The sequence below is a fragment of the Mesocricetus auratus genome, unplaced genomic scaffold, assembly GCF_017639785.1.
Source record: "Mesocricetus auratus isolate SY011 unplaced genomic scaffold, BCM_Maur_2.0 Super-Scaffold_100006, whole genome shotgun sequence".
In the NCBI taxonomy this organism is placed as follows: Eukaryota; Metazoa; Chordata; class Mammalia; order Rodentia; family Cricetidae; genus Mesocricetus; species Mesocricetus auratus.
The window spans coordinates 79,723,190-79,738,212 of record NW_024429190.1 but is presented as its reverse complement, the minus strand read 5'-3'; the positions used below and the strand labels follow the sequence as shown (position 1 = coordinate 79,738,212).

Here is a 15,023-nt window from a genome sequence, read left to right as displayed (position 1 = left end):
CAGGCTTCTTGAGTCAGTGATATTCAACCACGTCAGGCATCTCAGTCAGCAGTATTCAATCATGTTCAATGTATTTGGATTTTGTTTTCAAGAAATTAGTTTGGGGAGAAAACATCCCAAGGAGAAAAGCTGAACTTTAAGGAGATAAATAAATTAATGCATAATGCATTTTAAACTCATGAATAGCTAATGAGTTTCTTAACCTGTAGAAGTAGTAGGTATTTTTCCCCCAGGAAATATGGGGTTTTCCTAGTATCTTTGAAATATAAAGGCAAATGGAGAAAAGGATTAGTGATCAAATAAAAAGGCAGTTTTTTAGCTCCCTTAAATTATTCACATCTGAAATTTTAACTAGTAGATAATTTAGTCAAATTGGACAATGGCATTAAAATGTTACAGGCAAGAGTTTCAATGCTTGATATGTTATTAGGCTGCAAACCATGTTCTGGAAAGAGCAGAAGTTAATGATGACAACCTCTGAGCAAATGTGAAGAAAAACGCTTGAAAAAATGATTTTTCTTCTATGAAGAAGAGAAGCAGATTAGATATACGGTATTTACTTTGAGGATAATGACACCGATCCTTTGGTATTCAGAACCAGAATACATTAAGGCAAACCATGAATATGAAACAAAGGAACAAATTAGATTTAAAATGCTGCTGCTGTTGGGACACCCAGCATGCAATAGCTCTTGGTAGATATAGATTTCTCCTCTTAATAATAATGCAAGAGCCTCATTCTACATAAGAATGGGCACTGTCAATCACTGTCCAAAACTGGCTAATGTGGCTAAATTGAGACACAGGTCATGCTTCCATCACAGCAGATATATTACAGTGGTGACAATGAGACCTGTAACATTTGCCTACTATACTCTTGAGTGTAAGATACATTAACAATTCATTTCACAATACTTTCTATGATCGATCTTCAAAAAGAATACTAACGCAAAACCCTAAGTCACAAGAAGTATGCCACACCCTAAGGTGAGTCAGGTAAAGATTAAGGTCAAGTAACAGAATAAGGAAAGGTAAGGGGATACCTCAGCAAGAGCCAGGATAATTAGTGACATTTACTCATGTGTTCAATCTAGAAAGCAAACTAGCCTAGTTCAGAACCAACCTACACATCTCATTTTGTGTATACTTTACTGAGTCAAGTCTATGGGAAATGTTTGTAGAGCCTCTCTCAACACAAAGTCTTGCAGGAATATAGCTGTCACCCAGCTAGACAGGAGTGGATCCTGAATAACCACTGAGATTCCTAAGACCTTTAGCTGATTAAGCTGCATGAAGATGCAAGTCCACAGGGTAGCTAGTCATATTATCTTCATTTTTCAGCTGACGACAACAAAGTACATAGTTCAGGAATGTTCCCAATCACAGGCAGCTGATAGATAACCATGCCATAGAACCCAGGCACCACTGCTGCTGTGACCATCAACTTCCTCCTGGAATTCTTGTTTCCTGGCCATTGTTCATACAAAACCAGTTTGGTTTCTTATGAACCTGATATGGAACCTTAATACTTAAAGATATAGGTTGTCACAATGGTTTGGGTAAAAGCTGTACATCTACCTACTTCCTGACATGGGACTCACCTAGCCTTACATAGCAATGCTCTTAAATCGCTCATTTATAATAAAGACTTAGTACCTTTGTAATGGCAATTAAAACTTTCAAAAATAAAAGAAGACAAATTTGAGTGGGTAGGGAAAGAGGTGTATTTGGAAGAAGTTGGGGGAGGTGTGAATGTGACCAAAATACATTGTATGACATTCTCAAAGAAATAATAAAATAGAAAAATTAAAGATATAGATGTGTACCACAAATTTATTTATTTTCCACCCACATGAATTTTTATTTGTAACTTGATGACCAGGGTATATGTGTGGTTGATGTTTCTTACATACATAGAACCTTGGGATTCATTTAGCATTCCAACCTAAGTTCCCGTGTCAGTGAACTGACTTGCAGCTGCTCCCAGGATAGCCCCACTTGGTGGCACCATGGATGATGTTACAAACATCCTGGTACTTCCTAAGAACCTGAGCGACCTGTCCCTGTGTTTCAGTGCTATTTAAGCTGTATATAAGTATAATGTTTGAAATGTCCTTCAGTTTTATCAGATCAACACAACTCAGAGTCTTCCAAGTTAAGCATACCTTCTAATGTAGCAAAAATGAGTCACCTAATATGTGTTATTCAGTAGACATTTTAGAATATTAACTCAATTGTTCTTCCCAAGGCAACAGAAGGGGAACAAAAGAAGCTTTTCTGAGGTCTCGTGTCAAAGAGGAGAGCTCCTGGAAACCTCTCCCAGTCATGTCTGCTTTCACAGTTTCAGCATCCAAGTCCCCGTCGGCCTGTTTTAGGCATCTCTGTAATTCTAGAAGAACATACAACATAGCTTTAGCCCTGACATTGATAAATCACCTGGACTCCGTGGAATGCAAAAGGATATTGTAAAGGAAAAATGCAATACTGTCTGTGATAACACTTTGAGGTCTCCAGAGAAAGGCATCTATTTAAATGTGGTAAAACAAGACTTGAAAGAAATCTTAGGATCCAAAGACTCTTTTTGCAGCACCACCAAGTGGTGGTGGTAGATGTCACTGTCCTCCTGCAGATCAGTATAGCTGTTGGTCATCAGGTCTGTAGGTGGTTATTGTGTTTACTCTAAAGCACAGCTACCATACTGGGCTTCTTGTTTTAACACCAAAACCATCCTAAAAAGCATCCTTACTACAGTGTATTTTTTCATATGATCATGTTGAAGATAAGGGTTTGTTTATCAATTTATATTTACATCAGTCTGGAGCCAAACCCATCTCTGTATGCTCAAGAGTCCTCCATACCTGAATGAAATTCTGGGGCAAATGTATTATGAACCCAGATAGCAGTTGGAATACTAACTAATTTATGACCTTGATTTTCCTAAAACTATATATTCATCTTGGTGAGGAAATAGAAGAGTCCAGTAACTAAGGATGTATAGAAAGTGAAGTAAAGTAAAACAGGGGCTGGGAAGTCGTTCAGTGAATAAAGTCCTTGGCTCACAAGCATGAGGATCAAAACTCAAAATCTCAAGACCCTAACAGAAGCCAGGCAAGAGCCATGGCCACCTGTAATCCCCACCCTTGGGAAGCAAAAGGGAGACTCCAGAGCAAACTGACTAGTGGGAATGGTGGACTCTGGGATCATTGAGGCTTTGTCACCATAAATAAAGTGGTGCTTATTCAGGAAAGCCACCTGGTATCAACTTCGGCTTCCAAATGCACATACACATATGTGCCCACAAACATGCCAATACAAGAAAAAGTAAAATATACATTTCAGTATCAATCATGTAACTGGAAATACAAAGATGAGACCAATTCTGTTCAGGGCGCTATGGGAGGGGAAAAATCGGTTTTCTCCAATGGAGTAACATTGGGTATATTGACCACACCCCAAAGCAGGCCTCAGGCTCAGAAGCGGTTGACCAACATAGATCCAACTCTGTGGAGTTTGCATGTGTGTGCTTTCTTTTGATGTTGTTGTTTTGTTTTGTTTTGTTTTTAAAGAAAGGACATGAAGTTGGGTGAGTGGAGCTTGGAGAATCTGGGAACTAGGGGAAAGGGAAAGAATAGGATCAAAATATATTGTATGAAAATTCTCAAAATAAATAAAAAACTATTTTTAAAACAGAAAACCACTGACTGAATATAAAACAATGCAAGAATATGTCTCATCATACGGTTTTAGACTTAGTTTATATACCACATGTCTCCCAAGAGCTCTTGTGCTGGATCCTGGGTCCTACAGAAAACATTACAGTAGTTCTCCTGGAGGCTAAACTCGATTTTGTAAGTGGGGTGTCTTAAAGGCATGTAGTGGCCCTTTCCCCACTCTGGCTTCAGTCCCATCCCATAATCTCTTTGCATATGCATTCCCCCCCCTTTTTTTTACATCTACCATGAACTCCTCATCAGAGCCATGAGATGCTGGTGCTCTGCCCTGGAGCTTCTAGGACTATAAGCTAACTAAACTCTACTTTACCACATACCCAGCTTCAGATACTTCATTATTATAGCAATAGAAAACTAATGCACCCTGTGTAGGATTTTCCATATCAATGTGCATATATATACATATATATGTATTTATATATGGAAAGGTAAGGGAATATAATATATATGTATTAGAAACACATTTACAATGTAAATTGTCCATGGGCACTTAAGAACCCCAATGTTCTCCTAGATCTCACAGATCAGGACATGTATAATTGTGCCCAACCAAACTTACCGTGGGGAAAAAAATCGTCTTCAGAGTGGCATAACACACATTTCTCTCCCTAACATTGCTATTTAGATGAGCTAGAAATAGTCTTATCAGAATTTTTTTCTTAAGATACTATTCATTATATTAGAAAATAGTCTTGGACCACTTTAAAACTGAGTTAATGATGGATATTTTTCTAAGCAGAGTTCTCCCTTTAGCAATTTAGTACCATAATGTTTATTCCTGGAAAATGCCTGTTTCCTAGGGATTATTAATCATACTTTATTGGTAGGTAATCAGTTTCATAGTTTACTTTTCCACCCATTTTAAAAAATCTAAATGCAGAGACACTAATTTTTGCTACGAAAATCTACCCAGCAATTACCATATTTACTTTTCATTTATGGGGGAATAATCTGTTTTAATTAAGCCTAACTGAAGAACTTTTATCAGATGTAATTATCCCTTTCGATAAATATGTCTCCACTAATTACATTTAACCATGGGATTTATAGCTCTTAAGTCATTTAGTAGGAAACATAATAAATCTCTAGTAATACAGGCTAAATTGCTATAAATTAATTCAGATCATTAACATAATAAACAAATTAGGATAATTTTGCTTAATTAGTTTGGGTGGTTAACTCAAAATCCCATGTAAGCTTCATGGTAATCTTGATTTTTACCATTATTTAAAGTTTGACAATTATTTTTAGCACATCTGCTTACATATTAGAGTATAAAGCAGACCCTTCCCTTAAATATTAGTTCTTTGACAAATGATTTCCAAAGGGGAAATGAAATTTACTGTTGTTGGCTTTTTGAGCTTCACATTATTTTAAGCTTCACATTATTTTACTATCAAAATATTTTTACAAATAAAAGTATTTTATATTACTTCAAACAAGGGTAATCTTCCTTCCCTAAACCAGTTAATGTATTCTAGTTGTTACTGCTCCAGTTGGAGGTGTGAACCTACAAGGATGGGGCCTGGAAATGCTGTGAACTAAAGTCTCATGCAATAGCCATCGTTATTCAGTACACCAGACAATTTATATTCTGAGAGTTAAGCAAAGTCACAGAGCAAAGTGCACCTGAGTTCAAGCTGCATACAGATGCAAGGACAAGGTCACATGAGTTCTGTATACAATCTGGAGGACAACTCCTGCTTGGCAACATGAATCTGAATAGTAATGGGGAAGATGATCAGTGATTTGAAGCAAATCCACTCCTATTATTACACCTGAAGGGGCACAAAGGCACATACATGCCAAGAACAACCCTTGTTACTGAGAAACAGAGATTACAAGACTTCTGCCTTGTTTCCCTGGAGTTTTCTTACAAATTCTCGAAAAGTCTCCTCACACTGCTTTTACTGTGCTCCAACACCAGTAAAAATGGTTTTGTTTCTATATGTAAGTGTGTTTCTATATATGTCTCTCTGTCTCTCTGTGTGTGTGTGTGTGTGTGTGTGTGTGTAATCCACTTTCAGACCACAATAGGAATGTGAGTCTATACTTAAAGAAGGAAAGGTATGTAGCAACAGGAGAGGAGTATTAAACACAGCCCACTTAGAGAAATCTAAAATTAAAAAAAAAAAAACAGCTATGTCTTTCACAGTGAATGGAAGCCTTATGGAAATTTGCTATCCCAAGAGGTGATGCAGCCTGAAACTGTAATTGCCTTCTACAACAGTCCAGCTAAATGCAAAGGCCACACTTTGGCTGGGCTATTAGAAAGGCGTATGCCATGTCCTCTTAAATTTCTGTCGAGCATCCCTCTTCCTCACCCGTTTTCATTCCCTACAGCTCCCAGGAAATACCAAGATCTAGTCCCAGCAGGCCCTGTTTATTCTGTGTGGGCATGGTCTATTGGGTGGCATTCAACATTATCTTCATTAATTTATCCATTTTCTCACAGGTGATAATCTACTTCCCGTACAGGTGGCCCTTCTAGACATGAAATCTCAATGCAAAAATTGCCAGTTCCAGCTCTGGCCCTTCAGGAGAGTCAGTCCCTCTGCCTACTTACACCCACCCAGAATCTGTGAATCCCTGCTCATGGCAGTCTCCCTGACTCCACTTAGGGAACACCTCTGAGATTTTAGCCAGTGTTTTAGTCATTGTGGTGAACAACGGGTTCCCAAAACATCCCGAATCAATGTAAATGTAGGATGGGAAGCTGAGCAAGCCCCCCTACCTTAATGCTGATTGGCTTCAATGCATGACTACTCACTCAGTAAGGGAAGCAATACAGGAACCATGGCATCATTGCCCTAGCTGGATCAAGAGAACAGACTCAGAGCATTGTGGAGACCCAATTGGTTTGCCCTGTCAAATGCCCAAGGAATAAACCAATATCAAAAGAAATTGTCCAGTATTTGCCCCATTGCTGCTATTATATAAAAGGCCCTGGAAAGTAAGTTCTACTGTTTTTCATCTCTCAGTTTTACTTCGTTTCTCATTTTCCATGGATAAAATTCTGTTTTTTTGCCTTGATCACACTTCTTTTGTTCACATCTTCATTCCTCATCATTGAGATAAAGAACTCAGGAGCCTCACACTCAGGTAGACTTGGGTAACTTCTGATTACCTGGCACCTTAGTCCCTGAGTCAAGACTATCTAGGTCAGGAGAGGACCCACACTGTTGAAGATCTGAACCAACAGAAGCATCTATCTGCCTCACTAAGTCTACATGAAAGCCGGGAAAACATCATTCTCTGTGTGCCCTCAGGACCCAAAATGTTATCTTACCCTTGTGTGATTTTGCCTGGGGAAGCAAGAACAAATGTGTATTCAACCGATGGTTCACTGATGGCAGACAAAAAGCATTATTCTACCCTAGTCTACCTTAGAAAAATCAATGTTCATTGGGGTTACTGTAAAGCCTACCCAAGGGGGGAAAATCTGTGAGTCTTTCAGGGGATTCCTGACTTTGTAAGTTCTTCTCTTCCAAGGTCTTGAAGGGTTTGTTTTCTTCCCCCATCTTATGAATCTTCAGTTCTTCTAGTCAGAGGAAACAGCCACACAACACTCATACAGTAAGAACTCATAAACAGCATTCAAATAAAGAAGAGTAGGGAAAAGTAGAGTTAAGCTTCATTCTTATGTCCTACCAAGTGGGCAGTATGTCCCAAGTGCTTCAACATGCAAATTCTTTCCACTTTCCCTTCAAACCCATAACATGGAAAGTAGTTTTATTTTACATAAACATGACTCATACTGTTATTTCACAAATAAAAAAATAAAAGATTAGCTTGTAAATATTATGTATATGTGTACTGTATTTAGATCATTTCCATCTATCCTCCCCTTCTACATATACTCTTTTGTACCTCCTCTTGTTTCCTCTCATATTAGGGTATCTTTTCTTTAATGATTATTGTTACATACATACATGTGAATAAATATATAAACACATCTTCCTGAATAATTTAGTGTTGCTTGCTTACATATGCCTATGTTTTAAGGACTGACCAATTGGTATCAGATAACCAATTAGGGTAGTCATCGCTGGAGAAGACTGATTTCCCCCCCTCCCAGCAGTCATTAACTGCCAGTAGGTCTTCATATGCTAGAACTATTCTGTTGGCTACTAAACAGCACACATTTTCTATCTTACTAGTCATGGCAGGATGACTGGAAATTAAGAATGACAGACTCCAACAGTGTATCAGATTTTCCAAATATAATCATAAGTGTATACTAGAATAAAGAGAGGGCGGTCAGATCTCAACCTCACAATAAAAAATAATCTGCAATATATAATATGCATAAATATGAAAGTTAAGACAACAGAACAATTAGAAAAATAAATCTTCTTTGTAAGTCTGAGTTTACAAAAATTCCCCAGAGAATAATAGAAAGCATAATTCATAAAAGAAGAAATTGATAAGTCAAACTTTGCTTTAACTAGGAGCTTCCAAGCAGTAAAACTCCATAAGAAAAATGAAGATACAAGCCACAGACCAGAGGAAACAAAATGTCTGCAATGCATAGACTTGACTAAAGAATCATATACATGACAACAAAAGAAGCCTTGCCTTTAATAAAAAGATAAATACTCCACTGTGATTAAATTGACTTCCAACTTGACAGGATGTAGAATTACCATGGGAGCAAACCTCTAGGCAAGTCTGTAAGATTATCTAAATAAGGTTAATCGAGGCAGGAAGGCCTATCACAAATGTGAGTGGCACCATTCCATGGGCTGGGCCCAGTACTGTATGAAACAGACAGCAAGCTGAATACTGGCTTTCTTCTCTTTTTTGATTTCCTTTCTGTGGATACTCTATGACCAGCAACTCCAGTTGCTGCCACCATGATGGACTGTCCCTTAAATGGTTATCCAAAACAAAGTCTTCCTTAAAGTACTTCTTGTCAAGCATGTGGTCACAGCTATGAGAAAAGTACTATCTCCAATAAGATGTGAACAAACTATTTGAGGGGATTTTGTAAAAGAAGTTATACAAAGGTAAAAAATAGTTGAAAATAGGTTAAGCACTGACAGTGCTGACTGTCACTGAAATACACGTTATAGGATTCCATGACTCACACAGAAATATGAAAACATGCATCATGTAAAACATTGAGTAGGTTGGGAGCAAGTAGAACATGTGTATGCTGCTGCTAGTGTGTCACTGTTGTCACCCAGCTAAGTGAGTTGATAATCCATTCTCTCCTTTGTTCTAGTTTTTAGAATTCCAATGCATTTCCAAACTGAAAACTGCCTAATAACTGCTAAAAATGTCAATATACAGTAGTCTATGATTAGCGACTCCAAATCTTCTGTACCCAAGAGAAATGAAATATTTCTCTACAAAAAGAAACACACCACCTAACAAATATTCATAGCAGGATTACTTGTAAAAGTTTAACTTGAACAAGCTAAGCATTTGGCATCAGAACACCAGGTACACAAATTATGGGGAGTCTCACAACCAAATGTTGACAAGGTGTAATCTGGTGACACATGGAGCAGGCGGGCAACTCAAAGGTAAGCTAGAGAAAGAGGAAAAAATAAAGTTCTGTTCTGGAATGTTCTGTTGAATCCAAGAATAACTTTTGGTGGAATGATAATATTTTTAGTTGTTTCTGGAGGGAGAACTAATAGGTAAGGGTTACAAGGGGACTTTGTGGACTAGTGCTACTGTCCAATGACTTCACACACATTCATCAAACTGGACAGTTTCAGATCTGTACATAAGTTTACTTTATTTTAAAATTGAAAAAGGCCAGAGATGGTCCACAGATGTTTTAAAACCAGACAGATATCTTAATAGAATGTACCAGTTTTCAAAATAAGATAAGGAGGTATAGTCATTCATAACCATTAGTCCATGAGAAAACAGCACCATTGCTCTGAACATAATGATCATTGTTTTTATTATGACTGTATTAACACCTTTGATATTTCTGGACCTCTAGCAAAGATCAAACGTTCTTGTGTGTATTATTTTCTCCTTTCGTAATTAGACAGCATACCTTCCCCACATTTACTCAGTGATAGATGCCCTCAACAGCCTTCAACAGGTACCAATACTTTATAACTGCAGGTCACAGAAAGTGGCAGCATGGTATCAGTTTCAATACCAAAGGATTAGTTTACAACTTGAAAGGTCCTATATCCCTTACAAGTGTGCGTTGAAGTTTATGTTACTATGATGGGCGTTATACTAAGACTCACTTGCTGACTCAAGACAGGAGCTCATCTCACATGTCACACTGTCCTTGACATGGTCATCCCCCAGCTAGGTGAGATGACAATCCATTCTCTCCTTTATTTTGGTATTTGGAATTTCAGTTTTATTACCAATTTATTCTCCAAAATTCCCTTAGAGTTTAGAGATACCTGGAGAGTACTTTTTTTGCTAACACAAAGTAAATGGATACTGCTGACACCCCACCCCCATTTTGGCTGCTTCCTAGGTGGATATGGATGAGACGTTGGAAGCTGCAGGAGCTGTATGGCAGCCTGAAGACAATAACAAATAAGATGAAAACAGGCAGAGTCAAGGTGAAGGTTCGGTTCTTGGTAGCATGACTGTGCCCCTGTACCATATTTGGACACCTTTCTTCTAGAATACTTGTTCTAATAGGAAATGCTAGTTGGGGAAGTTCCAGAGAATGGCATACTGTCCAGGGAGGACCTAGATGCAGAGGCTGTTTCTAAGTATATAGGAAAGTACTAAAAAGAAGTGTAGAGCACTAAAGATTAATTCTGTCTGGAAGCAGGCCCTATATGAAACTCCAGAATCAAAGGAGTGATAAAAATCAAGCCCTACAATACTACCTGTAATGTTTGAAATTTGATTTGCATTTTTCAAGTTGGCAATTGACAGTGTGTGTGTGTGTGTGTGTGTGTGTGTGTGTGTGTGTGTGTGTGTAAAACTGAGAAATTCTGGGGTATTCAGTATGCTGTGCCCTTTCACAAAGAAAAAGTCCTGTTTTTTTTTTCTACAGTGCATTTTGCCATATTCCAAGGGGCATCCATTAATTATCATCCCATTCTTGGCTCTGACAATGAAAACACTACATCATGTCAAAGATGTTCCTGCTAATAATTAATGATAATTTCCAAAGTAGAGAATGACATATTTTATTGTCCCCAAGTTCAGAATAACTATGGCCATCATCCTCTCTAGCTCTGCCCTATGACAGAGGGAGCTTAAAGCAGGACAGAAATAAAGAGAGAGACACGGGGTATAGAAATGATGACTTTGTGACAAAAGAACCCTCCTGACCCCACGAACAAATTCCCTATAAAGGAAATTAGAACATTCTAGAAAAGGAAAGTGTTTTTGATTACCTTCAATTTCATAAGCCAATCCATAGTGCAGAAAGATGCCTAAAGAAATCTCAGAGGAAAGGGTGGCTCAGTCTGCTTCCTCTGCTAATCTGCAACCAGGTATATGGAGGAAGAGATGGGAGTTCTAAGAATTGAAAAGAAACAAGAGCCTCTACTTAGTTCAGTCTTGAACTCCTCCTATTGTCTATACTTGGGGCCATTTAATCCCATCTTGCTTTAGAATATGAGCATCATAGGCCTCCCCATCTTCATGTGTCCTAATCCATCGAAATTGAAATCTAATAGGTGTCATCTTTGAGAGCTGCCTATATATCATCAAGTAGCCCTTCTCCCTTACGAACATAACCCTGAGTTTGTATAGTACATTAGCTAAAAATCCTCTTTCCCATGCTCTCATGCAGTGAGAGTTGCCCTGTACTCAGTTCTAGTAAAAGAGACTACAGGGGAATCTCTGATGACAACGGCTAAGGAAATCTTTGCTTACTTGATGAAAATGGTAAATATGGGAAGGGATGTGGGTTAGCCAGGAGAATATTTGCTTAGCATTGTTTGAAGTCCTGTTTGTACCCTAGCATGGTTGTAAACCTGGCATGGTGGGACATGACTGCAATCTCAAGAGTTTCAGAGAGAGAGAGAGAGAGAAAGCAGGATCAGACTTTCAAAGTAATCCTTAGTTACACAGTAAGTTTGAATTAAATTGGGATACATGTGACCCCGTCTCAAAAGAGAATCCATGTTCTTGGTACCACTCCCAGTATCTATAACCACCTAGAGCTATAGTGACAGCCTCTACCATGTAGTCACAGACAACAATCAGCAAGCTAATGATGCCATAATAAAGAACCACTAGGAACCCCAGTGTTCAAGGAATGAAACCGTCTCTGTGCACATGTCCCAGTAGGGAATTTAATGTGAACACCAGCCCTATTTGCTTAAATCACTTTTACTTACTCATTTTATTGCCTAAAACCAAATCTGTTCCCTGTATACAGGGAGCGAAGTACCTGGCACGTACACATGAGTACCTCAGTTCAGATCAAGTACAGTGGTGTCTGTCTATAACCCCAAATACAGGGTGGTTGTGGGGTGCAGAAAAAGTCAGATCCCCGAATATCATTAGCTACATTGTCAAGCCAAATGGTTGAACCCCAGATTCAGTGAAAAACTCCAATTTAAAAGTAAAGCAAGGAACTTGCATAAGAGCCAACTAGGCTCTCTGAATGTGGGTATCAGGTGTGTGCCTCTGGAGCTCTATGAGGTCACTGGCAGTGGGACCAGGATTTATCCCTAGTGCATGAACTGGGTTTTTGGAGTCCATTCTCTTTGGAGCAATACCTTGCTCAGCCTAGATACAGGGGGAAAACTTGCCATAACATGATGTAACACACTTTGTTGACTCCCCATGAGAGGTCTTACCATCTCTGAGGAGTAGATGGGGGCATGAAGTGGGGAAGGTAGGGGGAATGAGAGGAGGGGAGAGGGGAACTGGTGTTGGTATGTAAAATAAAAAATAAAACGTATAGCAGGGAGCAATCAAGGAAGACATTCTATGTCAACCTTTGGCCTGAGTACAGGGACAGGGACACACTCCTCTCTCTCTCTCTCTCTCTCTCTCTCTCTCTCTCTCTCTCTCTCTCTCTCTCTCTCTCTCTCTCTCTCTCTCTCTTTCTCTCTCTCTCTCTCTGTCACACACACACACACACACACACACACACACACACACACACACATGACTTATGACTTTTTGGGTCCCATGTGATTTCCTCCTCCTATCTCCCACACTAACAGTTATCTTTCTCCATCCTTCCCCCATTTCTGTTACAATCTCCACTCTCTGTAGCTAAGGTTGAAACCTTACATGTCATTGCTCCTTTACCCACCCCATCCCCAAGACCCACCACCTCTGCCTCTCAAAGACACCCTCTCCATTGCCACTTCCTTTGTCCTCTTGGACCAGCTCTTTCCCAGAAGCTGGTTGACAGATTGTGCCATACTCTGCTGCCCATGCACTGGACTAAGTTCACCATGAAGGGCCTGTTGCATCATCTGCTTCTCTGAAAAGTCAGCACTCCTCCACCCCTTGCTAGCTTCCTACTCTCCAACCTTTCTGCCTTCTGTTTATTTTCCGAATGCACCAGGGTTATGCTGTTCTGTGAACTTTCCTTCTAGCCTGGGAATTCTTCTCCATAACATGCTTGCTGTAGTTCAGATCAAGAATGCCTTTTCCAGTCCTAGTCTTCGGCTTTGTAGTGGTAGCCAGTACAACTTTTCAGAGGTGCTACCTAGAAGGAAATTTGAAGTCACTGGTGGGTCACCCTCAGGGGGTGTGGATTGCAGAATGCCTGTTTCTTCCTCTTTCCCTTTGTTTCCAACTGTGAGACAAAATGATCAAGTGGTCACACTGCTGCCTTGTGCCCAAAAGAAATGGAACCAAGTAGTCACAAATTAAAATCACCAAAACTCTGAACTAAAATAAACCTTCTTTCTTGATAGCTTGATTGTCTTGCATGTTTGTAGCAATGGAAAAAGCTGACTGACAAATGATCCACTCGTATCATACAGGTGTTAGATTACTTTCCCTGGCATCTCTATGGGGTTCTTTCCCACTCATTCCCTATGACATCATTCTCCTTTTTGTTTCAGTGTAATTATTATCATGTGAATGTACCAAAATCTTTCTTTTGGACCACCACCCAGCTTCCAAATCGACCTATCTTAGGCTCATCATTTTTTTGCTAGCTCTTTTAACTTAAATTTATCTGTTTCGTTTTATCGGCCTTTTGCTTTGGGCCTTTTGCTTCCTTTTCCTTTTGTGTGTCTTACTTTCACTGCTTCTTGTGTCTGCTATCTAATGGCTGCCTGGCTTTTAACCCAGGGCATGTCCCTCATTCTCTCCTCCTTCTTTCATTCTCCCACTCTTGTTCTCTCTGCCTGGCAGCCCCCGCAATTCCCTCTCCTGACTAGCTATTGGCTGTTCAGCTTTTTATTAGACCAATTGGGTGCCTTAGGAAGGCAAAGTAAAACAAATGCAACACATTGTTACATAATTAAAAAAAATACATCATAAACAAATGTAACACACCTTTACAAAGTTAAAGTAATATTCTGCAGGAGAAACAAATGTAACACATCTTTGCCTGTTAAAATAATATTACACACATGTGATATTTTATTAATTCTGCATTTGCTAATTAATTTAATGATTCCAGGAATTAGAATGCATTTACCCAAAGGGCTGAGATTTTTGTCTCTTCCATCCATTGGTGAGTAAAATTATAATTTTAACACATGAAACATGCTTTTCTTTTTTTCCAGTTATTTTTTATTTTATATATGTTTTTGATTTAAATTAGAAATATCCATGCTTCAAAAGTCAATCCCAGCTCCCCCCTTCTCCCTCCACCAGCCCCACCCTGCCCCCCATCCCCAACCCAATCGCCACATCATTCCCCAGGAAGGGTAAAGCCCTCCTTAGGAGTGTCTCCAGAGTCTGTCATTGCAGCCAGGGCAGGACCTAGGCCCTTCCCCATGTGTCAAGGCTGAGAGAGCATCTCTCCATGTGGAATGGGCTCCCAAAGTTCATTTGTATGCCATGGTGAACACTAGTCTACTACCCAAATCCCCATAGATTTCTGAGGCCTCCTCACTGACATGGAGTCTGGATCAGTCCCCTGTTGACTTCTTAGTCATCAGTCTGGGGTTCAAGAGCTCCCCATTGTCCAGTCAGCTGTCTTTGTGGGTTTCACCAGCATGGTCTTGACTGCCTTGCTCATCACTCCTCCATCTCTGTTACTGGGCTCCAGGGGTTCAGGTCAGTGTTTAGTTGTATCTTCCATCAGTCACAGGATGAAGGTTCTAGGATGTCACATAAGGTAGTCATCAACCTTATCATCAGGTAGAGGCTATTAATGTAGTCTCTCCGCTATTAGTTTGCCAGTCGGTGTTATCC

At 39.5% G+C, this 15,023-nt stretch overlaps 1 non-coding gene across 1 annotated transcript; it reads left to right on the top strand.

Moving 5' to 3' along the window:
* Positions 1-731: 731 nt before the first annotated feature.
* On the top strand, positions 732-864 carry LOC121141025. Its single transcript, XR_005877976.1, has one exon. It is a non-coding gene; the product is annotated as a small nucleolar RNA SNORA1 (small nucleolar RNA).
* Positions 865-15,023: the final 14,159 nt, after the last annotated feature.